General features: G+C 52.1%; 9 non-coding genes across 9 annotated transcripts; 7 read left to right on the top strand and 2 right to left on the bottom strand.

The window, feature by feature from the left end:
• Positions 1 to 222: 222 nt before the first annotated feature.
• On the top strand, positions 223 to 293 carry TRNAG-GCC (transfer RNA glycine (anticodon GCC)). Its single transcript has one exon. It is a non-coding gene; the product is annotated as a tRNA-Gly (tRNA).
• Positions 294 to 5,612: 5,319 nt separating this feature from the next.
• On the bottom strand, positions 5,613 to 5,686 carry TRNAN-GUU (transfer RNA asparagine (anticodon GUU)). The gene has a single exon. It is a non-coding gene; the product is annotated as a tRNA-Asn (tRNA).
• Positions 5,687 to 7,372: 1,686 nt separating this feature from the next.
• TRNAG-GCC (transfer RNA glycine (anticodon GCC)) lies at positions 7,373 to 7,443 on the top strand. Its single transcript has one exon. It is a non-coding gene; the product is annotated as a tRNA-Gly (tRNA).
• Positions 7,444 to 14,529: 7,086 nt separating this feature from the next.
• Positions 14,530 to 14,600, top strand: TRNAG-GCC (transfer RNA glycine (anticodon GCC)). Its single transcript has one exon. It is a non-coding gene; the product is annotated as a tRNA-Gly (tRNA).
• A 2,321-nt stretch (positions 14,601 to 16,921) lies between these two features.
• On the top strand, positions 16,922 to 16,992 carry TRNAG-GCC (transfer RNA glycine (anticodon GCC)). The gene has a single exon. It is a non-coding gene; the product is annotated as a tRNA-Gly (tRNA).
• Positions 16,993 to 17,063: 71 nt separating this feature from the next.
• Positions 17,064 to 17,135, bottom strand: TRNAW-CCA (transfer RNA tryptophan (anticodon CCA)). The gene has a single exon. It is a non-coding gene; the product is annotated as a tRNA-Trp (tRNA).
• A 4,550-nt stretch (positions 17,136 to 21,685) lies between these two features.
• Positions 21,686 to 21,756, top strand: TRNAG-GCC (transfer RNA glycine (anticodon GCC)). Its single transcript has one exon. It is a non-coding gene; the product is annotated as a tRNA-Gly (tRNA).
• A 2,321-nt stretch (positions 21,757 to 24,077) lies between these two features.
• TRNAG-GCC (transfer RNA glycine (anticodon GCC)) lies at positions 24,078 to 24,148 on the top strand. The gene has a single exon. It is a non-coding gene; the product is annotated as a tRNA-Gly (tRNA).
• Positions 24,149 to 26,469: 2,321 nt separating this feature from the next.
• On the top strand, positions 26,470 to 26,540 carry TRNAD-GUC (transfer RNA aspartic acid (anticodon GUC)). The gene has a single exon. It is a non-coding gene; the product is annotated as a tRNA-Asp (tRNA).
• Positions 26,541 to 26,903: the final 363 nt, after the last annotated feature.

Below are 26,903 nucleotides of genomic sequence, written 5' to 3'. Positions count from 1 at the left end.
GTGCTCTGTCAAGCACAACACTGGCCCCAAACCACTGTCCTTAGCAAAAGCAGAAACATTCATAGTTTCAGTCTCCTGCATCTGATTCCTGCCATCAGCATGTGAACGTTTGGCAGTCCAAGGCTTGCCATGCAAACTTTGTTCATAGGTGTCCCATGCGAATGCATGGGCCTCATCACTACTGTCTACGGCAGGGCTCTCTGCTCAGCCTATGTAAGTGAAGCATTGGTGGTTCAGTGGTAGAATTCTCGCCTGCCACGCGGGAGGCCCGGGTTCGATTCCCGGCCAATGCAAAGCGCCCTTCTTTTGGCTTTGCTTTAGAAGTCAGAGATATAGACTTGGTGGGGAAAAAAATTTCAAAGAGTGACCCCGACGTGATTTGAACACGCAACCTTCTGATCTGGAGTCAGACGCACTACCGTTGCGCCACGAGGTCCCTGTGCATGCAGTTCTCAGCCCCGGATCAAGAAATGCTTCTGTGCCTTTTATTGGCCCTCAGTACGCCTGTGGTTAAAGTAGAAGGCTTGGTGTCCCGTTTCCAGTCCTATTGGTGGAAATGACTAGAGGTGAAGAGATGAGAGAAGATAGAAATGTTGAGATAGAGCATGTCACGCAGGCAAAGCGAGAGCTCTAAGAGCAAAGCCAGACAGCTGTGTTTTAATTCAGGACTTGATGTCCCGTTTCCAGTCCTATTGGTGGAAATGACTAGAGGTGAAGAGATGAGAGAAGATAGAAATGTTGAGATAGAGCATGTCACGCAGGCAAAGCGAGAGCTCTAAGAGCAAAGCCAGACAGCTGTGTTTTAATTCAGGACTTGATGTAGGCAAAAGCATACGTCCTTGGGTGGGCTTGAGCCACCAACCTTTCAGTTAACAGCCAAACGCGCTAACCGATTGCGCCACAGAGACCAACCACTACAGTGAGCGTGTTGGGACTCAATATATGTTTTTACCTATGTGCTCCTGCCTGCAGCTCTAAGGTCCTGGCATAAGACAGGTAGGCTTAGACTTCATTGTGACATGTCTTACTTCTCTTAGAAGAAGGTTCTGAGTTGCCAGGCAGCTTATCTTCTGCCGGGCACACTTTCCTTTGCAGGCTTTCAGGTTGTGAATCCAGCACTGCTTAGGTGTCCATGTCAGACATGAGCAGCTCATTGAGCCCCACTGTGTGTTTTTTTGTGGAGATACAACTCTCAGACTAGAGGGAGCAGGCGGGAAGTGGGTGAGACTCACACAGGGTGGGTGGGGCAGTTAAAGGATGTTATCTAATAGTGTAATCGAGGAGTTGGGTTTTTTGTGCACTACACTTTAACCAGCGATTCTTTCTAAAAGGAAATCCCAGGGCAGTACCCGCAATGAGTGGCATCCCCACACCCGAGGTTGCATTGTGGTAGCTGTTCCCTGAGCCCATAGCCCCTGTCCCCATGTCGCCCTTTCTCCTCGTGTAACTCACCCCAGGTTCAGTGGCTCTGATACTTGCTGCTTCTGCTGCGCGATCATCCCCATGATCTGGGCCTTTGTACGAAATGTCATGTAAGATGACTTTATTCAGCACGGCGTTTGTCATTTGCTTGGTTGTCCTGTCACTGTTGGATGTTTTCTTGCGAAGACTACTGTCTAATGGTGGGAAGGCCACGAGACACGTGACTTTTCTCTTTCCTTGTTAGCATAGTTTCCTGCCACTGTCTTGGTGTGCTGCCAGCCTGTGAGACACGTGTCTTGCCCATCTCAGCTCCACTGTGGCATGTTAGATATGTCTTTGAGCAGAGTCCCGGTCCCAGAGCTGCTGCCTTCTGTGCACTCTGGCTTGTAAGACTGCAGGCAAAGGCCCTCCCTGGCCCCTCAGCCAGATAGATACATTTACCTGCAGGGCTCAGCTTTGGTGAAAGATATTGGCGAGAGAGAGGAAAGGGGACGGCCCGTGGTGCACCCCATATTTTGCATAGAACCACAGCCTCCTGGGAGGGCAGAGACATGAGGGTTCTCAGGGAAAGCCCTCCCAGGAGTGTTGAAGGGCAGGACGTGAAACACAGCAATCCCGGAATGGCCTGGTCTAAGATGCCTGTGCAATAGGCCTGGCCCTAGGCTTCCGGGGCTCTTCCTCGGCAGAGGCCCCAGTGGTATGAGCCCGACCAGGGCTGTGCCCGACCAGGGCTGTAGGGCGCGTTGGGAGCGCGTTAGGGACGCGAAAGAGGGCGCAGAACTCTGCCCGTTTCTCCCCAGGATTTTGGGGAGGACAGGGAATCTGGCCAGGTCAGTGACTAGGCTTTCCCAGAAGGAAAGTCCATTGACAGTGGCATGTTGTGAAACACAAGATTGCTGGTGGTCTGGAGGGTGCTTTCTGTCAGCCACTTCTCCCGGGAGCAGCCAGAGAGCAGGCTGATGTCGTGCTCTGTCAAGCACAACACTGGCCCCAAACCACTGTCCTTAGCAAAAGCAGAAACATTCATAGTTTCAGTCTCCTGCATCTGATTCCTGCCATCAGCATGTGAACGTTTGGCAGTCCAAGGCTTGCCATGCAAACTTTGTTCATAGGTGTCCCATGCGAATACATGGGCCTCGTCACTACTGTCTACGGCAGGGCTCTCTGCTCAGGCTATGTAAGTGAAGCATTGGTGGTTCAGTGGTAGAATTCTCGCCTGCCACGCGGGAGGCCCGGGTTTGATTCCCGGCCAATGCAAAGTGCCCTTGTTTTGGCTTTGCTTTAGAAGTCAGAGATATAGACTTGGTGGGGAAAAAAATGTCAAAGAGTGACCCCGACGTGATTTGAACACACAACCTTCTGATCTGGAGTCAGACGCGCTACCGTTGCGCCACGATGTCCCTGTGCATGCAGTTCTCATCCCCGGATCAAGAAATGCTTCTGTGCCTTTTATTGGCCCTCAGTACGCCTGTGGTTAAAGTAGAAGGCTTGGTGTCCCGTTTCCAGTCCTATTGGTGGAAATGACTAGAGGTGAAGAGATGAGAGAAGATAGAAATGTTGAGATAGAGCATGTCACGCAGGCAAAGCGAGAGCTCTAAGAGCAAAGCCAGACAGCTGTGTTTTAATTCAGGACTTGATGTCCCGTTTCCAGTCCTATTGGTGGAAATGACTAGAGGTGAAGAGATGAGAGAAGATAGAAATGTTGAGATAGAGCATGTCACGCAGGCAAAGCGAGAGCTCTAAGAGCAAAGCCAGACAGCTGTGTTTTAATTCAGGACTTGATGTAGGCAAAAGCATACATCCCTGGGTGGGCTTGAACCACCAACCTTTCGGTTAACAGCCGAACGTGCTAACCGATTGCGCCACAAAGACCAACCACCGAAGTGAGCGTGTTGGGACTCAATATATGTTTTTACCTTTGTGCTCCTGCCTGCAGCTCTAAGGTCCTGGCATAAGACAGGTAGGCTTAGACTCCATTGTGACATGTCTTACTTCTCTTAGAAGAAGGTTCTGAGTTGCCAGGCAGCTTATCTTCTGCCGGGCACACTTTCCTTTGCAGGCTTTCAGGTTGTGAATCCAGCACTGCTTAGGTGTCCATGTCAGACATGAGCAGCTCATTGAGCCCCACTGTGTGTTTTTTGTGGAGATACAACTCTCAGACTAGAGGGAGCAGGCGGGAAGTGGGTGAGACTCACACAGGGTGGGTGGGGCAGTTAAAGGATGTTATCTAATAGTGTAATCGAGGAGTTGGGTTTTTTGTGCTCTACACTTTAACCAGCGATTCTTTCGAAAAGGAAATCCCAGGGCAGTACCTGCAATGAGTGGCATCCCCACACCCGAGGTTGCATTGTGGTAGCTGTTCCCTGAGCCCATAGCCCCTGTCCCCATGTCGCCCTTTCTCCTCGTGTAACTCACCCCAGGTTCGGTGGCTCTGATACTTGCTGCTTCTGCTGCGCGATCATCCCCATGATCTGGGCCTTTGTACGAAATGTCATGTAAGATGACTTTATTCAGCACGGCGTTTGTCATTTGCTTGGTTGTCCTGTCACTGTTGGATGTTTTCTTGCGCAGACTACTGTCTAATGGTGGGAAGGCCACGAGACACGTGACTTTTCTCTTTCCTTGTTAGCATAGTTTCCTGCCACTGTCTTGGTGTGCTGCCAGCCTGTGAGACACGTGTCTTGCCCATCTCAGCTCCACTGTGGCATGTTAGATATGTCTTTGAGCAGAGTCCCGGTCCCAGAGTTGCTGCCTTCTCTGCACTCTGGCTTGTAAGACTGCAGGCAAAGGCCCTCCCTGGCCCCTCAGCCAGATAGATACATTTACCTGCAGGGCTCAGCTTTGGTGAAAGATATTGGCGAGAGAGAGGAAAGGGGACGGCCCGTGGTGCACCCCCTATTTTGCATAGAACCACAGCCTCCTGGGAGGGCAGAGACATGAGGGTTCTCAGGGAAAGCCCTCCCAGGAGTGTTGAAGGGCAGGACGTGAAACACAGCAATCCCGGAATGGCCTGGTCTAAGATGCCTGTGCAATAGGCCTGGCCCTAGGCTTCCGGGGCTCTTCCTCGGCAGAGGCCCCAGTGGTATGAGCCCGACCAGCGCTGTGCCCGACCAGGGCTGTAGGGCGCGTTGGGAGCGCGTTAGGGACGCGAAAGAGGGCGCAGGGCGCAGAACTCTGCCCGTTTCTCCCCAGGATTTTGGGGAGGACAGGGAATCTGGCCAGGTCAGTGACTAGGCTTTCCCAGAAGGAAAGTCCAGTGACAGTGGCATGTTGTGAAACACAAGATTGCTGGTGGTCTGGAGGGTGCTTTCTGTCAGCCACTTCTCCCGGGAGCAGCCAGAGAGCAGGCTGATGTCGTGCTCTGTCAAGCACAACACTGGCCCCAAACCACTGCCCTTAGCAAAAGCAGAAACATTCATAGTTTCAGTCTCCTGCATCTGATTCCTGCCATCAGCATGTGAACGTTTGGCAGTCCAAGGCTTGCCATGCAAACTTTGTTCATAGGTGTCCCATGCGAATGCATGGGCCTCGTCACTACTGTCTACGGCAGGGCTCTCTGCTCAGGCCAGGTAAGTGAAGCATTGGTGGTTCAGTGGAAGAATTCTCGCCTGCCATGCGGGAGGCCCGGGTTCGATTCCCGGCCAATGCAAAGCACCCTTCTTTTGGCTTTGCTTTAGAAGTCAGAGATATAGACTTGGTGGGGAAAAAAATGTCAAAGAGTGACCCCGACGTGATTTGAACACACAACCTTCTGATCTGGAGTCAGACGCGCTACCGTTGCGCCACAAGGTCCCTGTGCATGCAGTTCTCAGCCCCGGATCAAGAAATGCTTCTGTGCCTTTTATTGGCCCTCAGTACGCCTGTGGTTAAAGTAGAAGGCTTGGTGTCCCGTTTCCAGTCCTATTGGTGGAAATGACTAGAGGTGAAGAGATGAGAGAAGATAGAAATGTTGAGATAGAGCATGTCACGCAGGCAAAGCGAGAGCTCTAAGAGCAAAGCCAGACAGCTGTGTTTTAATTCAGGACTTGATGTCCTGTTTCCAGTCCTATTGGTGGAAATGACTAGAGGTGAAGAGATGAGAGAAGATAGAAATGTTGAGATAGAGCATGTCACGCAGGCAAAGCGAGAGCTCTAAGAGCAAAGCCAGACAGCTGTGTTTTAATTCAGGACTTGATGTAGGCAAAAGCATACGTCCCTGGGTGGGCTTGAACCACCAACCTTTCGGTTAACAGCCGAACGCGCTAACCGATTGCGCCACAGAGACCAACCACCACAGTGAGCGTGTTGGGACTCAATATATGTTTTTACCTTTGTGCTCCTGTCTGCAGCTCTAAGGTCCTGGCATAAGACAGGTAGGCTTAGACTCCATTGTGACATGTCTTACTTCTCTTAGAAGAAGGTTCTGAGTTGCCAGGCAGCTTATCTTCTGCCGGGCACACTTTCCTTTGCAGGCTTTCAGGTTGTGAATCCAGCACTGCTTAGGTGTCCATGTCAGACATGAGCAGCTCATTGAGCCCCACTGTGTGTTTTTTGTGGAGATACAACTCTCAGACTAGAGGGAGCAGGCGGGAAGTGGGTGAGACTCACACAGGGTGGGTGGGGCAGTTAAAGGATGTTATCTAATAGTGTAATCGAGGAGTTGGGTTTTTTGTGCTCTACACTTTAACCAGCGATTTTTTCTAAAAGGAAATCCCAGGGCAGTACCCGCAATGAGTGGCATCCCCACACCCGAGGTTGCATTGTGGTAGCTGTTCCCTGAGCCCCTAGCCCCTGTCCCCATGTCGCCCTTTCTCCTCGTGTAACTCACCTCAGGTTCGGTGGCTCTGATACTTACTGCTTCTGCGCGATCATCCCCATGATCTGGGCCTTTGTACGAAATGTCATGTAAGATGACTTTATTCAGCACAGCGTTTGTCATTTGCTTGGTTGTCCTGTCACTGTTGGATGTTTTCTTGCGCAGGCTACTGTCTAATGGTGGGAAGGCCACGAGACACATGACTTTTCTCTTTCCTTGTTAGCATAGTTTCCTGCCACTGTCTTGTTGTGCTGCCTGCCTGTGAGACACGTGTCTTGCCCATCTCAGCTCCACTGTGGCATGTTAGATATGTCTTTGAGCAGAGTCCCGGTCCCAGAGCTGCTGCCTTCTCTGCACTCTGGCTTGTAAGACTGCAGGCAAAGGCCCTCCCTGGCTCCTCAGCCAGATAGATACATTTACCTGCAGGGCTCAGCTTTGGTGAAAGATATTGGCGAGAGAGAGGAAAGGGGACGGCCCGTGGTGCACCCCCTATTTTGCATAGAACCACAGCCTCCTGGGAGGGCAGAGACATGAGGGTTCTCAGGGAAAGCCCTCCCAGGAGTGTTGAAGGGCAGGACGTGAAACACAGCAATCCCGGAATGGCCTGGTCTAAGATGCCTGTGCAATAGGCCTGGCCCTAGGCTTCCGGGGCTCTTCCTCGGCAGAGGCCCCGTGGTATGAGCCCGACCAGGGCTGTAGGGCGCGTTGGGAGCGCGTCAGGGACGCGAAAGAGGGCGCAGGGCGCAGAACTCTGCCCGTTTCTCCCCAGGATTTTGGGGAGGACAGGGAATCTGGCCAGGTCAGTGACTAGGCTTTCCCAGAAGAAAAGTCCAGTGACAGTGGCATGTTGTGAAACACAAGATTGCTGGTGGTCTGGAGGGTGCTTTCTGTCAGCCACTTCTCCCGGGAGCAGCCAGAGAGCAGGCTGATGTCGTGCTCTGTCAAGCACAACACTGGCCCCAAACCACTGTCCTTAGCAAAAGCAGAAACATTCATAGTTTCAGTCTCCTGCATCTGATTCCTGCCATCAGCATGTGAACGTTTGGCAGTCCAAGGCTTGCCATGCAAACTGAGTTCATAGGTGTCCCATGCGAATGCATGGGCCTCATCACTACTGTCTACTGCAGGGCTCTCTGCTCAGCTTATGTAAGTGAAGCATTGGTGGTTCAGTGGTAGAATTCTCGCCTGCCACGCGGGAGGCCCGGGTTCGATTCCCGGCCAATGCAAAGCGCCCTTCTTTTGGCTTTGCTATAGAAGTCAGAGATATAGACTTGGTGGGGAAAAAAATGTCAAAGAGTGACCCCGAAGTGATTTGAACACGCAACCTTCTGATCGGGAGTCAGACTCCCTACCGTTGCGCCACGAGGTCCCTGTGCATGCAGTTCTCAGCCCCGGATCAAGAAATGCTTCTGTGCCTTTTATTGGCCCTCAGTACGCCTGTGGTTAAAGTAGAAGGCTTGGTGTCCCGTTTCCAGTCCTATTGGTGGAAATGACTAGAGGTGAAGAGATGAGAGAAGATAGAAATGTTGAGATAGAGCATGTCACGCAGGCAAAGCGAGAGCTCTAAGAGCAAAGCCAGACAGCTGTGTTTTAATTCAGGACTTGATGTCCCGTTTCCAGTCCTATTGGTGGAAATGACTAGAGGTGAAGAGATGAGAGAAGATAGAAATGTTGAGATAGAGCATGTCACGCAGGCAAAGCGAGAGCTCTAAGAGCAAAGCCAGACAGCTGTGTTTTAATTCAGGACTTGATGTAGGCAAAAGCATACGTCCCTGGGTGGGCTTGAGCCACCAACCTTTCAGTTAACAGCCAAACGCGCTAACCGATTGCGCCACAGAGACCAACCACCACAGTGAGCGTGTTGGGACTCAATATATGTTTTTACCTATGTGCTCCTGCCTGCAGCTCTAAGGTCCTGGCATAAGACAGGTAGGCTTAGACTCCATTGTGACATGTCTTACTTCTCTTAGAAGAAGGTTCTGAGTTGCCAGGCAGCTTATCTTCTGCCGGGCACACTTTCGTTTGCAGGCTTTCAGGTTGTGAATCCAGCACTGCTTAGGTGTCCATGTCAGACATGAGCAGCTCATTGAGCCCCACTGTGTGTTTTTTGTGGAGATACAACTCTCAGACTAGAGGGAGCAGGCGGGAAATGGGTGAGACTCACACAGGGTGGGTGGGGCAGTTAAAGGATGTTATCTAATAGTGTAATCGAGGAGTTGGGTTTTTTGTGCTCTACACTTTAACCAGCGATTCTTTCTAAAAGGAAATCCCAGGGCAGTACCCGCAATGAGTGGCATCCCCACACCCGAGGTTGCATTGTGGTAGCTGTTCCCTGAGCCCATAGCCCCTGTCCCCATGTCGCCCTTTCTCGTCGTGTAACTCACCCCAGGTTCAGTGGCTCTGATACTTGCTGCTTCTGCTGCGTGATCATCCCCATGATCTGGGCCTTTGTACGAAATGTCATGTAAGATGACTTTATTCAGCACGGCGTTTGTCATTTGCTTGGTTGTCCTGTCACTGTTGGATGTTTTCTTGCGCAGACTACTGTCTAATGGTGGGAAGGCCACGAGACACGTGACTTTTCTCTTTCCTTGTTAGCATAGTTTCCTGCCACTGTCTTGGTGTGCTGCCAGCCTGTGAGACACGTGTCTTGCCCATCTCAGCTCCACTGTGGCATGTTAGATATGTCTTTGAGCAGAGTCCCGGTCCCAGAGTTGCTGCCTTCTCTGCACTCTGGCTTGTAAGACTGCAGGCAAAGGCCCTCCCTGGCCCCTCAGCCAGATAGATACATTTACCTGCAGGGCTCAGCTTTGGTGAAAGATATTGGCGAGAGAGAGGAAAGGGGACGGCCCGTGGTGCACCCCCTATTTTGCATAGAACCACAGCCTCCTGGGAGGGCAGAGACATGAGGGTTCTCAGGGAAAGCCCTCCCAGGAGTGTTGAAGGGCAGGACGTGAAACACAGCAATCCCCGAATGGCCTGGTCTAAGATGCCTGTGCAATAGGCCTGGCCCTAGGCTTCCGGGGCTCTTCCTCGGCAGAGGCCCCAGTGGTATGAGCCCGACCAGCGCTGTGCCCGACCAGGGCTGTAGGGCGCGTTGGGAGCGCGTTAGGGACGCGAAAGAGGGCGCAGGGCGCAGAACTCTGCCCGTTTCTCCCCAGGATTTTGGGGAGGACAGGGAATCTTGCCAGGTCAGTGACTAGGCTTTCCCAGAAGGAAAGTCCAGTGACAGTGGCATGTTGTGAAACACAAGATTGCTGGTGGTCTGGAGGGTGCTTTCTGTCGGCCACTTCTCCCGGGAGCAGCCAGAGAGCAGGCTGATGTCGTGCTCTGTCAAGCACAACACTGGCCCCAAACCACTGTCCTTAGCAAAAGCAGAAACATTCATAGTTTCAGTCTCCTGCATCTGATTCCTGCCATCAGCATGTGAACGTTTGGCAGTCCAAGGCTTGCCATGCAAACTTTGTTCATAGGTGTCCCATGCGAATGCATGGGCCTCATCACTACTGTCTACGGCAGGGCTCTCTGCTCAGCCTATGTAAGTGAAGCATTGGCGGTTCAGTGGTAGAATTCTCGCCTGCCACGCGGGAGGCCCGGGTTCGATTCCCGGCCAATGCAAAGCGCCCTTCTTTTGGCTTTGCTTTAGAAGTCAGAGATATAGACTTGGTGGGGAAAAAAATGTCAAAGAGTGACCCCGACGTGATTTGAACACGCAACCTTCTGATCTGGAGTCAGACGCACTACCGTTGCGCCACGAGGTCCCTGCGCATGCAGTTCTCAGCCCCGGATCAAGAAATGCTTCTGTGCCTTTTATTGGCCCTCAGTACGCCTGTGGTTAAAGTAGAAGGCTTGGTGTCCCGTTTCCAGTCCTATTGGTGGAAATGACTAGAGGTGAAGAGATGAGAGAAGATAGAAATGTTGAGATAGAGCATGTCACGCAGGCAAAGCGAGAGCTCTAAGAGCAAAGCCAGACAGCTGTGTTTTAATTCAGGACTTGATGTCCTGTTTCCAGTCCTATTGGTGGAAATGACTAGAGGTGAAGAGATGAGAGAAGATAGAAATGTTGAGATAGAGCATGTCACGCAGGCAAAGCGAGAGCTCTAAGAGCAAAGCCAGACAGCTGTGTTTTAATTCAGGACTTGATGTAGGCAAAAGCATACGTCCCTGGGTGGGCTTGAACCAACCAACCTTTCGGTTAACAGCCGAACGCGCTAACCGATTGCGCCACAAAGACCAACCACCGCAGTGAGCGTGTTGGGACTCAATATATGTTTTTACCTTTGTGCTCCTGCCTGCAGCTCTAAGGTCCTGGCATAAGACAGGTAGGCTTAGACTCCATTGTGACATGTCTTACTTCTCTTAGAAGAAGGTTCTGAGTTGCCAGGCAGCTTATCTTCTGCCGGGCACACTTTCCTTTGCAGGCTTTCAGGTTGTGAATCCAGCACTGCTTAGGTGTCCATGTCAGACATGAGCAGCTCATTGAGCCCCACTGTGTGTTTTTTGTGGAGATACAACTCTCAGACTAGAGGGAGCAGGCGGGAAGTGGGTGAGACTCACACAGGGTGGGTGGGGCAGTTAAAGGATGTTATCTAATAGTGTAATCGAGGAGTTGGGTTTTTTGTGCTCTACACTTTAACCAGCGATTCTTTCTAAAAGGAAATCCCAGGGCAGTACCCGCAATGAGTGGCATCCCCACACCCGAGGTTGCATTGTGGTAGCTGTTCCCTGAGCCCATAGCCCCTGTCCCCATGTCGCCCTTTCTCCTCGTGTAACTCACCCCAGGTTCGGTGGCTCTGATACTTGCTGCTTCTGCTGCGCGATCATCCCCATGATCTGGGCCTTTGTACGAAATGTCATGTAAGATGACTTTATTCAGCACGGCGTTTGTCATTTGCTTGGTTGTCCTGTCACTGTTGGATGTTTTCTTGCGCAGACTACTGTCTAATGGTGGGAAGGCCACGAGACACGTGACTTTTCTCTTTCCTTGTTAGCATAGTTTCCTGCCACTGTCTTGGTGTGCTGCCAGCCTGTGAGACACGTGTCTTGCCCATCTCAGCTCCACTGTGGCATGTTAGATATGTCTTTGAGCAGAGTCCCGGTCCCAGAGTTGCTGCCTTCTCTGCACTCTGGCTTGTAAGACTGCAGGCAAAGGCCCTCCCTGGCCCCTCAGCCAGATAGATACATTTACCTGCAGGGCTCAGCTTTGGTGAAAGATATTGGCGAGAGAGAGGAAAGGGGACGGCCCGTGGTGCACCCCCTATTTTGCATAGAACCACAGCCTCCTGGGAGGGCAGAGACATGAGGGTTCTCAGGGAAAGCCCTCCCAGGAGTGTTGAAGGGCAGGACGTGAAACACAGCAATCCCGGAATGGCCTGGTCTAAGATGCCTGTGCAATAGGCCTGGCCCTAGGCTTCCGGGGCTCTTCCTCGGCAGAGGCCCCAGTGGTATGAGCCCGACCAGCGCTGTGCCCGACCAGGGCTGTAGGGCGCGTTGGGAGCGCGTTAGGTACGCGAAAGAGGGCGCAGGGCGCAGAACTCTGCCCGTTTCTCCCCAGGATTTTGGGGAGGACAGGGAATCTGGCCAGGTCAGTGACTAGGCTTTCCCAGAAGGAAAGTCCAGTGACAGTGGCATGTTGTGAAACACAAGATTGCTGGTGGTCTGGAGGGTGCTTTCTGTCAGCCACTTCTCCCGGGAGCAGCCAGAGAGCAGGCTGATGTCGTGCTCTGTCAAGCACAACACTGGCCCCAAACCACTGCCCTTAGCAAAAGCAGAAACATTCATAGTTTCAGTCTCCTGCATCTGATTCCTGCCATCAGCATGTGAACGTTTGGCAGTCCAAGGCTTGCCATGCAAACTTTGTTCATAGGTGTCCCATGCGAATGCATGGGCCTCGTCACTACTGTCTACGGCAGGGCTCTCTGCTCAGGCCAGGTAAGTGAAGCATTGGTGGTTCAGTGGAAGAATTCTCGCCTGCCATGCGGGAGGCCCGGGTTCGATTCCCGGCCAATGCAAAGCACCCTTCTTTTGGCTTTGCTTTAGAAGTCAGAGATATAGACTTGGTGGGGAAAAAAATGTCAAAGAGTGACCCCGACGTGATTTGAACACACAACCTTCTGATCTGGAGTCAGACGCGCTACCGTTGCGCCACGAGGTCCCTGTGCATGCAGTTCTCAGCCCCGGATCAAGAAATGCTTCTGTGCCTTTTATTGGCCCTCAGTACGCCTGTGGTTAAAGTAGAAGGCTTGGTGTCCCGTTTCCAGTCCTATTGGTGGAAATGACTAGAGGTGAAGAGATGAGAGAAGATAGAAATGTTGAGATAGAGCATGTCACGCAGGCAAAGCGAGAGCTCTAAGAGCAAAGCCAGACAGCTGTGTTTTAATTCAGGACTTGATGTCCTGTTTCCAGTCCTATTGGTGGAAATGACTAGAGGTGAAGAGATGAGAGAAGATAGAAATGTTGAGATAGAGCATGTCACGCAGGCAAAGCGAGAGCTCTAAGAGCAAAGCCAGACAGCTGTGTTTTAATTCAGGACTTGATGTAGGCAAAAGAATACGTCCCTGGGTGGGCTTGAACCACCAACCTTTCGGTTAACAGCCGAACGCGCTAACCGATTGCGCCACAAAGACCAACCACCGCAGTGAGCGTGTTGGGACTCAATATATGTTTTTACCTTTGTGCTCCTGCCTGCAGCTCTAAGGTCCTGGCATAAGACAGGTAGGCTTAGACTCCATTGTGACATGTCTTACTTCTCTTAGAAGAAGGTTCTGAGTTGCCAGGCAGCTTATCTTCTGCCGGGCACACTTTCCTTTGCAGGCTTTCAGGTTGTGAATCCAGCACTGCTTAGGTGTCCATGTCAGACATGAGCAGCTCATTGAGCCCCACTGTGTGTTTTTTGTGGAGATACAACTCTCAGACTAGAGGGAGCAGGCGGGAAGTGGGTGAGACTCACACAGGGTGGGTGGGGCAGTTAAAGGATGTTATCTAATAGTGTAATCGAGGAGTTGGGTTTTTTGTGCTCTACACTTTAACCAGCGATTCTTTCTAAAAGGAAATCCCAGGGCAGTACCCGCAATGAGTGGCATCCCCACACCCGAGGTTGCATTGTGGTAGCTGTTCCCTGAGCCCCTAGCCCCTGTCCCCATGTCGCCCTTTCTCCTCGTGTAACTCACCTCAGGTTCGGTGGCTCTGATACTTACTGCTTCTGCGCGATCATCCCCATGATCTGGGCCTTTGTACGAAATGTCATGTAAGATGACTTTATTCAGCACAGCGTTTGTCATTTGCTTGGTTGTCCTGTCACTGTTGGATGTTTTCTTGCGCAGGCTACTGTCTAATGGTGGGAAGGCCACGAGACACGTGACTTTTCTCTTTCCTTGTTAGCATAGTTTCCTGCCACTGTCTTGTTGTGCTGCCTGCCTGTGAGACACGTGTCTTGCCCATCTCAGCTCCACTGTGGCATGTTAGATATGTCTTTGAGCAGAGTCCCGGTCCCAGAGCTGCTGCCTTCTCTGCACTCTGGCTTGTAAGACTGCAGGCAAAGGCCCTCCCTGGCTCCTCAGCCAGATAGATACATTTACCTGCAGGGCTCAGCTTTGGTGAAAGATATTGGCGAGAGAGAGGAAAGGGGACGGCCCGTGGTGCACCCCCTATTTTGCATAGAACCACAGCCTCCTGGGAGGGCAGAGACATGAGGGTTCTCAGGGAAAGCCCTCCCAGGAGTGTTGAAGGGCAGGACGTGAAACACAGCAATCCCGGAATGGCCTGGTCTAAGATGCCTGTGCAATAGGCCTGGCCCTAGGCTTCCGGGGCTCTTCCTCGGCAGAGGCCCCGTGGTATGAGCCCGACCAGGGCTGTAGGGCGCGTTGGGAGCGCGTCAGGGACGCGAAAGAGGGCGCAGGGCGCAGAACTCTGCCCGTTTCTCCCCAGGATTTTGGGGAGGACAGGGAATCTGGCCAGGTCAGTGACTAGGCTTTCCCAGAAGGAAAGTCCAGTGACAGTGGCATGTTGTGAAACACAAGATTGCTGGTGGTCTGGAGGGTGCTTTCTGTCAGCCACTTCTCCCGGGAGCAGCCAGAGAGCAGGCTGATGTCGTGCTCTGTCAAGCACAACACTGGCCCCAAACCACTGTCCTTAGCAAAAGCAGAAACATTCATAGTTTCAGTCTCCTGCATCTGATTCCTGCCATCAGCATGTGAACGTTTGGCAGTCCAAGGCTTGCCATGCAAACTTTGTTCATAGGTGTCCCATGCGAATGCATGGGCCTCATCACTACTGTCTACGGCAGGGCTCTCTGCTCAGCTTATGTAAGTGAAGCATTGGTGGTTCAGTGGTAGAATTCTCGCCTGCCACGCGGGAGGCCCGGGTTCGATTCCCGGCCAATGCAAAGCGCCCTTCTTTTGGCTTTGCTTTAGAAGTCAGAGATATAGACTTGGTGGGGAAAAAAATGTCAAAGAGTGACCCCGACGTGATTTGAACACGCAACCTTCTGATCTGGAGTCAGACTCCCTACCGTTGCGCCACGAGGTCCCTGTGCATGCAGTTCTCAGCCCCGGATCAAGAAATGCTTCTGTGCCTTTTATTGGCCCTCAGTACGCCTGTGGTTAAAGTAGAAGGCTTGGTGTCCCGTTTCCAGTCCTATTGGTGGAAATGACTAGAGGTGAAGAGATGAGAGAAGATAGAAATGTTGAGATAGAGCATGTCACGCAGGCAAAGCGAGAGCTCTAAGAGCAAAGCCAGACAGCTGTGTTTTAATTCAGGACTTGATGTCCCGTTTCCAGTCCTATTGGTGGAAATGACTAGAGGTGAAGAGATGAGAGAAGATAGAAATGTTGAGATAGAGCATGTCACGCAGGCAAAGCGAGAGCTCTAAGAGCAAAGCCAGACAGCTGTGTTTTAATTCAGGACTTGATGTAGGCAAAAGCATACGTCCCTGGGTGGGCTTGAGCCACCAACCTTTCAGTTAACAGCCAAACGCGCTAACCGATTGCGCCACAGAGACCAACCACCACAGTGAGCGTGTTGGGACTCAATATATGTTTTTACCTATGTGCTCCTGCCTGCAGCTCTAAGGTCCTGGCATAAGACAGGTAGGCTTAGACTCCATTGTGACATGTCTTACTTCTCTTAGAAGAAGGTTCTGAGTTGCCAGGCAGCTTATCTTCTGCCGGGCACACTTTCCTTTGCAGGCTTTCAGGTTGTGAATCCAGCACTGCTTAGGTGTCCATGTCAGACATGAGCAGCTCATTGAGCCCCACTGTGTGTTTTTTGTGGAGATACAACTCTCAGACTAGAGGGAGCAGGCGGGAAATGGGTGAGACTCACACAGGGTGGGTGGGGCAGTTAAAGGATGTTATCTAATAGTGTAATCGAGGAGTTGGGTTTTTTGTGCTCTACACTTTAACCAGCGATTCTTTCTAAAAGGAAATCCCAGGGCAGTACCCGCAATGAGTGGCATCCCCACACCCGAGGTTGCATTGTGGTAGCTGTTCCCTGAGCCCATAGCCCCTGTCCCCATGTCGCCCTTTCTCGTCGTGTAACTCACCCCAGGTTCAGTGGCTCTGATACTTGCTGCTTCTGCTGCGTGATCATCCCCATGATCTGGGCCTTTGTACGAAATGTCATGTAAGATGACTTTATTCAGCACGGTGTTTGTCATTTGCTTGGTTGTCCTGTCACTGTTGGATGTTTTCTTGCGCAGACTACTGTCTAATGGTGGGAAGGCCACGAGACACGTGACTTTTCTCTTTCCTTGTTAGCATAGTTTCCTGCCACTGTCTTGGTGTGCTGCCAGCCTGTGAGACACGTGTCTTGCCCATCTCAGCTCCACTGTGGCATGTTAGATATGTCTTTGAGCAGAGTCCCGGTCCCAGAGTTGCTGCCTTCTCTGCACTCTGGCTTGTAAGACTGCAGGCAAAGGCCCTCCCTGGCCCCTCAGCCAGATAGATACATTTACCTGCAGGGCTCAGCTTTGGTGAAAGATATTGGCGAGAGAGAGGAAAGGGGACGGCCCGTGGTGCACCCCCTATTTTGCATAGAACCACAGCCTCCTGGGAGGGCAGAGACATGAGGGTTCTCAGGGAAAGCCCTCCCAGGAGTGTTGAAGGGCAGGACGTGAAACACAGCAATCCCCAAATGGCCTGGTCTAAGATGCCTGTGCAATAGGCCTGGCCCTAGGCTTCCGGGGCTCTTCCTCGGCAGAGGCCCCAGTGGTATGAGCCCGACCAGCGCTGTGCCCGACCAGGGCTGTAGGGCGCGTTGGGAGCGCGTCAGGGACGCGAAAGAGGGCGCAGGGCGCAGAACTCTGCCCGTTTCTCCCCAGGATTTTGGGGAGAACAGGGAATCTGGCCAGGTCAGTGACTAGGCTTTCCCAGAAGGAAAGTCCAGTGACAGTGGCATGTTGTGAAACACAAGATTGCTGGTGGTCTGGAGGGTGCTTTCTGTCGGCCACTTCTCCCGGGAGCAGCCAGAGAGCAGGCTGATGTCGTGCTCTGTCAAGCACAACACTGGCCCCAAACCACTGTCCTTAGCAAAAGCAGAAACATTCATAGTTTCAGTCTCTTGCATCTGATTCCTGCCATCAGCATGTGAACGTTTGGCAGTCCAAGGCTTGCCATGCAAACTTTGTTCATAGGTGTCCCATGCGAATGCATGGGCCTCATCACTACTGTCTACGGCAGGGCTCTCTGCTAAGCCTATGTAAGTGAAGCATTGGTGGTTCAGTGGTAGAATTCTCGCCTGCCACGCGGGAGGCCCGGGTTCGATTCCCGGCCAATGCAAAGCGCCCTTCTTTTGGCTTTGCTTTAGAAGTCAGAGATATAGACTTGGTGTGGAAAAAAATGTCAAAGAGTGACCCCGACGTGATTTGAACACGTAACCTTCTGATCTGGAGTCAGACGCGCTACCGTTGCGCCACGAGGTCCCTGCGCATGCAGTTCTCAGCCCCGCATCAAGAAATGCTTCTGTGCCTTTTATTGGCCCTCAGTACGCCTGTGGTTAAAGTAGAAGGCTTGGTGTCCCGTTTCCAGTCCTATTGGTGGAAATGACTAGAGGTGAAGAGATGAGAGAAGATAGAAATGTTGAGATAGAGCATGTCACGCAGGCAAAGCGAGAGCTCTAAGAGCAAAGCCAGACAGCTGTGTTTTAATTCAGGACTTGATGTCCTGTTTCCAGTCCTATTGGTGGAAATGACTAGAGGTGAAGAGATGAGAGAAGATAGAAATGTTGAGATAGAGCATGTCACGCAGGCAAAGCGAGAGCTCTAAGAGCAAAGCCAGACAGCTGTGTTTTAATTCAGGACTTGATGTAGGCAAAAGCATACGTCCCTGGGTGGGCTTGAACCACCAACCTTTCGGTTAACAGCCGAACGCGCTAACCGATTGCGCCACAAAGACCAACCACCGCAGTGAGCGTGTTGGGACTCAATATATGTTTTTACCTTTGTGCTCCTGCCTGCAGCTCTAAGGTCCTGGCATAAGACAGGTAGGCTTAGACTCCATTGTGACATGTCTTACTTCTCTTAGAAGAAGGTTCTGAGTTGCCAGGCAGCTTATCTTCTGCCGGGCACACTTTCCTTTGCAGGCTTTCAGGTTGTGAATCCAGCACTGCTTAGGTGTCCATGTCAGACATGAGCAGCTCATTGAGCCCCACTGTGTGTTTTTTGTGGAGATACAACTCTCAGACTAGAGGGAGCAGGCGGGAAGTGGGTGAGACTCACACAGGGTGGGTGGGGCAGTTAAAGGATGTTATCTAATAGTGTAATCGAGGAGTTGGGTTTTTTGTGCTCTACACTTTAACCAGCGATTCTTTCTAAAAGGAAATCCCAGGGCAGTACCCGCAATGAGTGGCATCCCCACACCCGAGGTTGCATTGTGGTAGCTGTTCCCTGAGCCCATAGCCCCTGTCCCCATGTCGCCCTTTCTCCTCGTGTAACTCACCCCAGGTTCGGTGGCTCTGATACTTGCTGCTTCTGCTGCGCGATCATCCCCATGATCTGGGCCTTTGTACGAAATGTCATGTAAGATGACTTTATTCAGCACGGCGTTTGTCATTTGCTTGGTTGTCCTGTCACTGTTGGATGTTTTCTTGCGCAGACTACTGTCTAATGGTGGGAAGGCCACGAGACACGTGACTTTTCTCTTTCCTTGTTAGCATAGTTTCCTGCCACTGTCTTGGTGTGCTGCCAGCCTGTGAGACACGTGTCTTGCCCATCTCAGCTCCACTGTGGCATGTTAGATATGTCTTTGAGCAGAGTCCCGGTCCCAGAGTTGCTGCCTTCTCTGCACTCTGGCTTGTAAGACTGCAGGCAAAGGCCCTCCCTGGCCCCTCAGCCAGATAGATACATTTACCTGCAGGGCTCAGCTTTGGTGAAAGATATTGGCGAGAGAGAGGAAAGGGGACGGCCCGTGGTGCACCCCCTATTTTGCATAGAACCACAGCCTCCTGGGAGGGCAGAGACATGAGGGTTCTCAGGGAAAGCCCTCCCAGGAGTGTTGAAGGGCAGGACGTGAAACACAGCAATCCCGGAATGGCCTGGTCTAAGATGCCTGTGCAATAGGCCTGGCCCTAGGCTTCCGGGGCTCTTCCTCGGCAGAGGCCCCAGTGGTATGAGCCCGACCAGCGCAGTGCCCGACCAGGGCTGTAGGGCGCGTTGGGAGCGCGTTAGGGACGCGAAAGAGGGCGCAGGGCGCAGAACTCTGCCCGTTTCTCCCCAGGATTTTGGGGAGGACAGGGAATCTGGCCAGGTCAGTGACTAGGCTTTCCCAGAAGGAAAGTCCAGTGACAGTGGCATGTTGTGAAACACAAGATTGCTGGTGGTCTGGAGGGTGCTTTCTGTCAGCCACTTCTCCCGGGAGCAGCCAGAGAGCAGGCTGATGTCGTGCTCTGTCAAGCACAACACTGGCCCCAAACCACTGCCCTTAGCAAAAGCAGAAACATTCATAGTTTCAGTCTCCTGCATCTGATTCCTGCCATCAGCATGTGAACGTTTGGCAGTCCAAGGCTTGCCATGCAAACTTTGTTCATAGGTGTCCCATGCGAATGCATGGGCCTCGTCACTACTGTCTACGGCAGGGCTCTCTGCTCAGGCCAGGTAAGTGAAGCATTGGTGGTTCAGTGGAAGAATTCTCGCCTGCCATGCGGGAGGCCCGGGTTCGATTCCCGGCCAATGCAAAGCACCCTTCTTTTGGCTTTGCTTTAGAAGTCAGAGATATAGACTTGGTGGGGAAAAAAATGTCAAAGAGTGACCCCGACGTGATTTGAACACACAACCTTCTGATCTGGAGTCAGACGCGCTACCGTTGCGCCACGAGGTCCCTGTGCATGCAGTTCTCAGCCCCGGATCAAGAAATGCTTCTGTGCCTTTTATTGGCCCTCAGTACGCCTGTGGTTAAAGTAGAAGGCTTGGTGTCCCGTTTCCAGTCCTATTGGTGGAAATGACTAGAGGTGAAGAGATGAGAGAAGATAGAAATGTTGAGATAGAGCATGTCACGCAGGCAAAGCGAGAGCTCTAAGAGCAAAGCCAGACAGCTGTGTTTTAATTCAGGACTTGATGTCCTGTTTCCAGTCCTATTGGTGGAAATGACTAGAGGTGAAGAGATGAGAGAAGATAGAAATGTTGAGATAGAGGATGTCACGCAGGCAAAGCGAGAGCTCTAAGAGCAAAGCCAGACACCTGTGTTTTAATTCAGGACTTGATGTAGGCAAAAGCATACGTCCCTGGGTGGGCTTGAACCACCAACCTTTCGGTTAACAGCCGAACGCGCTAACCGATTGCGCCACAAAGACCAACCACCGCAGTGAGCGTGTTGGGACTCAATATATGTTTTTACCTTTGTGCTCCTGCCTGCAGCTCTAAGGTCCTGGCATAAGACAGGTAGGCTTAGACTCCATTGTGACATGTCTTACTTCTCTTAGAAGAAGGTTCTGAGTTGCCAGGCAGCTTATCTTCTGCCGGGCACACTTTCCTTTGCAGGCTTTCAGGTTGTGAATCCAGCACTGCTTAGGTGTCCATGTCAGACATGAGCAGCTCATTGAGCCCCACTGTGTGTTTTTTGTGGAGATACAACTCTCAGACTAGAGGGAGCAGGCGGGAAGTGGGTGAGACTCACACAGGGTGGGTGGGGCAGTTAAAGGATGTTATCTAATAGTGTAATCGAGGAGTTGGGTTTTTTGTGCTCTACACTTTAACCAGCGATTCTTTCTAAAAGGAAATCCCAGGGCAGTACCCGCAATGAGTGGCATCCCCACACCCGAGGTTGCATTGTGGTAGCTGTTCCCTGAGCCCCCAGCCCCTGTCCCCATGTCGCCCTTTCTCCTCGTGTAACTCACCTCAGGTTCGGTGGCTCTGATACTTACTGCTTCTGCGCGATCATCCCCATGATCTGGGCCTTTGTACGAAATGTCATGTAAGATGACTTTATTCAGCACAGCGTTTGTCATATGCTTGGTTGTCCTGTCACTGTTGGATGTTTTCTTGCGCAGGCTACTGTCTAATGGTGGGAAGGCCACGAGACACGTGACTTTTCTCTTTCCTTGTTAGCATAGTTTCCTGCCACTGTCTTGTTGTGCTGCCTGCCTGTGAGACACGTGTCTTGCCCATCTCAGCTCCACTGTGGCATGTTAGATATGTCTTTGAGCAGAGTCCCGGTCCCAGAGCTGCTGCCTTCTCTGCACTCTGGCTTGTAAGACTGCAGGCAAAGGCCCTCCCTGGCTCCTCAGCCAGATAGATACATTTACCTGCAGGGCTCAGCTTTGGTGAAAGATATTGGCGAGAGAGAGGAAAGGGGACGGCCCGTGGTGCACCCCCTATTTTGCATAGAACCACAGCCTCCTGGGAGGGCAGAGACATGAGGGTTCTCAGGGAAAGCCCTCCCAGGAGTGTTGAAGGGCAGGACGTGAAACACAGCAATCCCGGAATGGCCTGGTCTAAGATGCCTGTGCAATAGGCCTGGCCCTAGGCTTCCGGGGCTCTTCCTCGGCAGAGGCCCCGTGGTATGAGCCCGACCAGGGCTGTAGGGCGCGTTGGGAGCGCGTCAGGGACGCGAAAGAGGGCGCAGGGCGCAGAACTCTGCCCGTTTCTCCCCAGGATTTTGGGGAGGACAGGGAATCTGGCCAGGTCAGTGACTAGGCTTTCCCAGAAGGAAAGTCCAGTGACAGTGGCATGTTGTGAAACACAAGATTGCTGGTGGTCTGGAGGGTGCTTTCTGTCAGCCACTTCTCCCGGGAGCAGCCAGAGAGCAGGCTGATGTCGTGCTCTGTCAAGCACAACACTGGCCCCAAACCACTGTCCTTAGCAAAAGCAGAAACATTCATAGTTTCAGTCTCCTGCATCTGATTCCTGCCATCAGCATGTGAACGTTTGGCAGTCCAAGGCTTGCCATGCAAACTTTGTTCATAGGTGTCCCATGCGAATGCATGGGCCTCATCACTACTGTCTACGGCAGGGCTCTCTGCTCAGCTTATGTAAGTGAAGCATTGGTGGTTCAGTGGTAGAATTCTCGCCTGCCACGCGGGAGGCCCGGGTTCGATTCCCGGCCAATGCAAAGCGCCCTTCTTTTGGCTTTGCTTTAGAAGTCAGAGATATAGACTTGGTGGGGAAAAAAATGTCAAAGAGTGACCCCGACGTGATTTGAACACGCAACCTTCTGATCTGGAGTTAGACTCCCTACCGTTGCGCCACGAGGTCCCTGTGCATGCAGTTCTCAGCCCCGGATCAAGAAATGCTTCTGTGCCTTTTATTGGCCCTCAGTACGCCTGTGGTTAAAGTAGAAGGCTTGGTGTCCCGTTTCCAGTCCTATTGGTGGAAATGACTAGAGGTGAAGAGATGAGAGAAGATAGAAATGTTGAGATAGAGCATGTCACGCAGGCAAAGCGAGAGCTCTAAGAGCAAAGCCAGACAGCTGTGTTTTAATTCAGGACTTGATGTCCCGTTTCCAGTCCTATTGGTGGAAATGACTAGAGGTGAAGAGATGAGAGAAGATAGAAATGTTGAGATAGAGCATGTCACGCAGGCAAAGCGAGAGCTCTAAGAGCAAAGCCAGACAGCTGTGTTTTAATTCAGGACTTGATGTAGGCAAAAGCATACGTCCCTGGGTGGGCTTGAGCCACCAACCTTTCAGTTAACAGCCAAACGCGCTAACCGATTGCGCCACAGAGACCAACCACCACAGTGAGCGTGTTGGGACTCAATATATGTTTTTACCTATGTGCTCCTGCCTGCAGCTCTAAGGTCCTGGCATAAGACAGGTAGGCTTAGACTCCATTGTGACATGTCTTACTTCTCTTAGAAGAAGGTTCTGAGTTGCCAGGCAGCTTATCTTCTGCCGGGCACACTTTCCTTTGCAGGCTTTCAGGTTGTGAATCCAGCACTGCTTAGGTGTCCATGTCAGACATGAGCAGCTCATTGAGCCCCACTGTGTGTTTTTTGTGGAGATACAACTCTCAGACTAGAGGGAGCAGGCGGGAAATGGGTGAGACTCACACAGGGTGGGTGGGGCAGTTAAAGGATGTTATCTAATAGTGTAATCGAGGAGTTGGGTTTTTTGTGCTCTACACTTTAACCAGCGATTCTTTCTAAAAGGAAATCCCAGGGCAGTACCCGCAATGAGTGGCATCCCCACACCCGAGGTTGCATTGTGGTAGCTGTTCCCTGAGCCCATAGCCCCTGTCCCCATGTCGCCCTTTCTCGTCGTGTAACTCACCCCAGGTTCAGTGGCTCTGATACTTGCTGCTTCTGCTGCGTGATCATCCCCATGATCTGGGCCGTTGTACGAAATGTCATGTAAGATGACTTTATTCAGCACGGCGTTTGTCATTTGCTTGGTTGTCCTGTCACTGTTGGATGTTTTCTTGCGCAGACTACTGTCTAATGGTGGGAAGGCCACGAGACACGTGACTTTTCTCTTTCCTTGTTAGCATAGTTTCCTGCCACTGTCTTGGTGTGCTGCCAGCCTGTGAGACACGTGTCTTGCCCATCTCAGCTCCACTGTGGCATGTTAGATATGTCTTTGAGCAGAGTCCCGGTCCCAGAGTTGCTGCCTTCTCTGCACTCTGGCTTGTAAGACTGCAGGCAAAGGCCCTCCCTGGCCCCTCAGCCAGATAGATACATTTACCTGCAGGGCTCAGCTTTGGTGAAAGATATTGGCGAGAGAGAGGAAAGGGGACGGCCCGTGGTGCACCCCCTATTTTGCATAGAACCACAGCCTCCTGGGAGGGCAGAGACATGAGGGTTCTCAGGGAAAGCCCTCCCAGGAGTGTTGAAGGGCAGGACGTGAAACACAGCAATCCCCGAATGGCCTGGTCTAAGATGCCTGTGCAATAGGCCTGGCCCTAGGCTTCCGGGGCTCTTCCTCGGCAGAGGCCCCAGTGGTATGAGCCCGACCAGGGCTGTGCCCGACCAGGGCTGTAGGGCGCGTTGGGAGCGCGTTAGGGACGCAAAAGAGGGCGCAGGGCGCAGAACTCTGCCCGTTTCTCCCCAGGATTTTGGGGAGGACAGGGAATCTGGCCAGGTCAGTGACTAGGCTTTCCCAGAAGGAAAGTCCAGTGACAGTGGCATGTTGTGAAACACAAGATTGCTGGTGGTCTGGAGGGTGCTTTCTGTCGGCCACTTCTCCCGGGAGCAGCCAGAGAGCAGGCTGATGTCGTGCTCTGTCAAGCACAACACTGGCCCCAAACCACTGTCCTTAGCAAAAGCAGAAACATTCATAGTTTCAGTCTCCTGCATCTGATTCCTGCCATCAGCATGTGAACGTTTGGCAGTCCAAGGCTTGCCATGCAAACTTTGTTCATAGGTGTCCCATGCGAATGCATGGGCCTCATCACTACTGTCTACGGCAGGGCTCTCTGCTCAGCCTATGTAAGTGAAGCATTGGTGGTTCAGTGGTAGAATTCTCGCCTGCCACGCGGGAGGCCCGGGTTCGATTCCCGGCCAATGCAAAGCGCCCTTCTTTTGGCTTTGCTTTAGAAGTCAGAGATATAGACTTGGTGGGGAAAAAAATGTCAAAGAGTGACCCCGACGTGATTTGAACACGCAACCTTCTGATCTGGAGTCAGATGCGCTACCGTTGCGCCACGAGGTCCCTGCGCATGCAGTTCTCAGCCCCGGATCAAGAAATGCTTCTGTGCCTTTTATTGGCCCTCAGTACGCCTGTGGTTAAAGTAGAAGGCTTGGTGTCCCGTTTCCAGTCCTATTGGTGGAAATGACTAGAGGTGAAGAGATGAGAGAAGATAGAAATGTTGAGATAGAGCATGTCACACAGGCAAAGCGAGAGCTCTAAGAGCAAAGCCAGACAGCTGTGTTTTAATTCAGGACTTGATGTCCTGTTTCCAGTCCTATTGGTGGAAATGACTAGAGGTGAAGAGATGAGAGAAGATAGAAATGTTGAGATAGAGCATGTCACGCAGGCAAAGCGAGAGCTCTAAGAGCAAAGCCAGACAGCTGTGTTTTAATTCAGGACTTGATGTAGGCAAAAGCATACGTTCCTGGGTGGGCTTGAACCACCAACCTTTCGGTTAACAGCCGAACGCGCTAACCGATTGCGCCACAAAGACCAACCACCGCAGTGAGCGTGTTGGGACTCAATATATGTTTTTACCTTTGTGCTCCTGCCTGCAGCTCTAAGGTCCTGGCATAAGACAGGTAGGCTTAGACTCCATTGTGACATGTCTTACTTCTCTTAGAAGAAGGTTCTGAGTTGCCAGGCAGCTTATCTTCTGCCGGGCACACTTTCCTTTGCAGGCTTTCAGGTTGTGAATCCAGCACTGCTTAGGTGTCCATGTCAGACATGAGCAGCTCATTGAGCCCCACTGTGTGTTTTTTGTGGAGATACAACTCTCAGACTAGAGGGAGCAGGCGGGAAGTGGGTGAGACTCACACAGGGTGGGTGGGGCAGTTAAAGGATGTTATCTAATAGTGTAATCGAGGAGTTGGGTTTTTTGTGCTCTACACTTTAACCAGCGATTCTTTCTAAAAGGAAATCCCAGGGCAGTACCCGCAATGAGTGGCATCCCCACACCCGAGGTTGCATTGTGGTAGCTGTTCCCTGAGCCCATAGCCCCTGTCCCCATGTCGCCCTTTCTCCTCGTGTAACTCACCCCAGGTTCGGTGGCTCTGATACTTGCTGCTTCTGCTGCGCGATCATCCCCATGATCTGGGCCTTTGTACGAAATGTCATGTAAGATGACTTTATTCAGCACGGCGTTTGTCATTTGCTTGGTTGTCCTGTCACTGTTGGATGTTTTCTTGCGCAGACTACTGTCTAATGGTGGGAAGGCCACGAGACACGTGACTTTTCTCTTTCCTTGTTAGCATAGTTTCCTGCCACTGTCTTGGTGTGCTGCCAGCCTGTGAGACACGTGTCTTGCCCATCTCAGCTCCACTGTGGCATGTTAGATATGTCTTTGAGCAGAGTCCCGGTCCCAGAGTTGCTGCCTTCTCTGCACTCTGGCTTGTAAGACTGCAGGCAAAGGCCCTCCCTGGCCCCTCAGCCGGATAGATACATTTACCTGCAGGGCTCAGCTTTGGTGAAAGATATTGGCGAGAGAGAGGAAAGGGGACGGCCCGTGGTGCACCCCCTATTTTGCATAGAACCACAGCCTCCTGGGAGGGCAGAGACATGAGGGTTCTCAGGGAAAGCCCTCCCAGGAGTGTTGAAGGGCAGGACGTGAAACACAGCAATCCCGGAATGGCCTGGTCTAAGATGCCTGTGCAATAGGCCTGGCCCTAGGCTTCCGGGGCTCTTCCTCGGCAGAGGCCCCAGTGGTATGAGCCCGACCAGGGCTGTGCCCGACCAGGGCTGTAGGGCGCGTTGGGAGCGCGTTAGGGACGCGAAAGAGGGCGCAGGGCGCAGAACTCTGCCCGTTTCTCCCCAGGATTTTGGGGAGGACAGGGAATCTGGCCAGGTCAGTGACTAGGCTTTCCCAGAAGGAAAGTCCAGTGACAGTGGCATGTTGTGAAACACAAGATTGCTGGTGGTCTGGAGGGTGCTTTCTGTCGGCCACTTCTCCCGGGAGCAGCCAGAGAGCAGGCTGATGTCGTGCTCTGTCAAGCACAACACTGGCCCCAAACCACTGTCCTTAGCAAAAGCAGAAACATTCATAGTTTCAGTCTCCTGCATCTGATTCCTGCCATCAGCATGTGAACGTTTGGCAGTCCAAGGCTTGCCATGCAAACTTTGTTCATAGGTGTCCCATGCGAATGCATGGGCCTCATCACTACTGTCTATGGCAGGGCTCTCTGCTCAGCCTATGTAAGTGAAGCATTGGTGGTTCAGTGGTAGAATTCTCGCCTGTCACGCGGGAGGCCCGGGTTCGATTCCCGGCCAATGCAAAGCGCCCTTCTTTTGGCTTTGCTTTAGAAGTCAGAGATATAGACTTGGTGGGGAAAAAAATGTCAAAGAGTGACCCCGACGTGATTTGAACACGCAACCTTCTGATCTGGAGTCAGACGCGCTACCGTTGCGCCACGAGGTCCCTGTGCATGCAGTTCTCAGCCCCGGATCAAGAAATGCTTCTGTGCCTTTTATTGGCCCTCAGTACGCCTGTGGTTAAAGTAGAAGGCTTGGTGTCCCGTTTCCAGTCCTATTGGTGGAAATGACTAGAGGTGAAGAGATGAGAGAAGATAGAAATGTTGAGATAGAGCATGTCACGCAGGCAAAGCGAGAGCTCTAAGAGCAAAGCCAGACAGCTGTGT

The sequence above is a fragment of the Pleurodeles waltl genome, chromosome 4_1 (genome assembly GCF_031143425.1).
Source record: "Pleurodeles waltl isolate 20211129_DDA chromosome 4_1, aPleWal1.hap1.20221129, whole genome shotgun sequence".
NCBI lineage: Eukaryota > Metazoa > Chordata > Amphibia > Caudata > Salamandridae > Pleurodeles > Pleurodeles waltl.
Note: the sequence above shows the minus strand (reverse complement) of the source record. Positions and strands in the feature narration are given on the sequence as shown.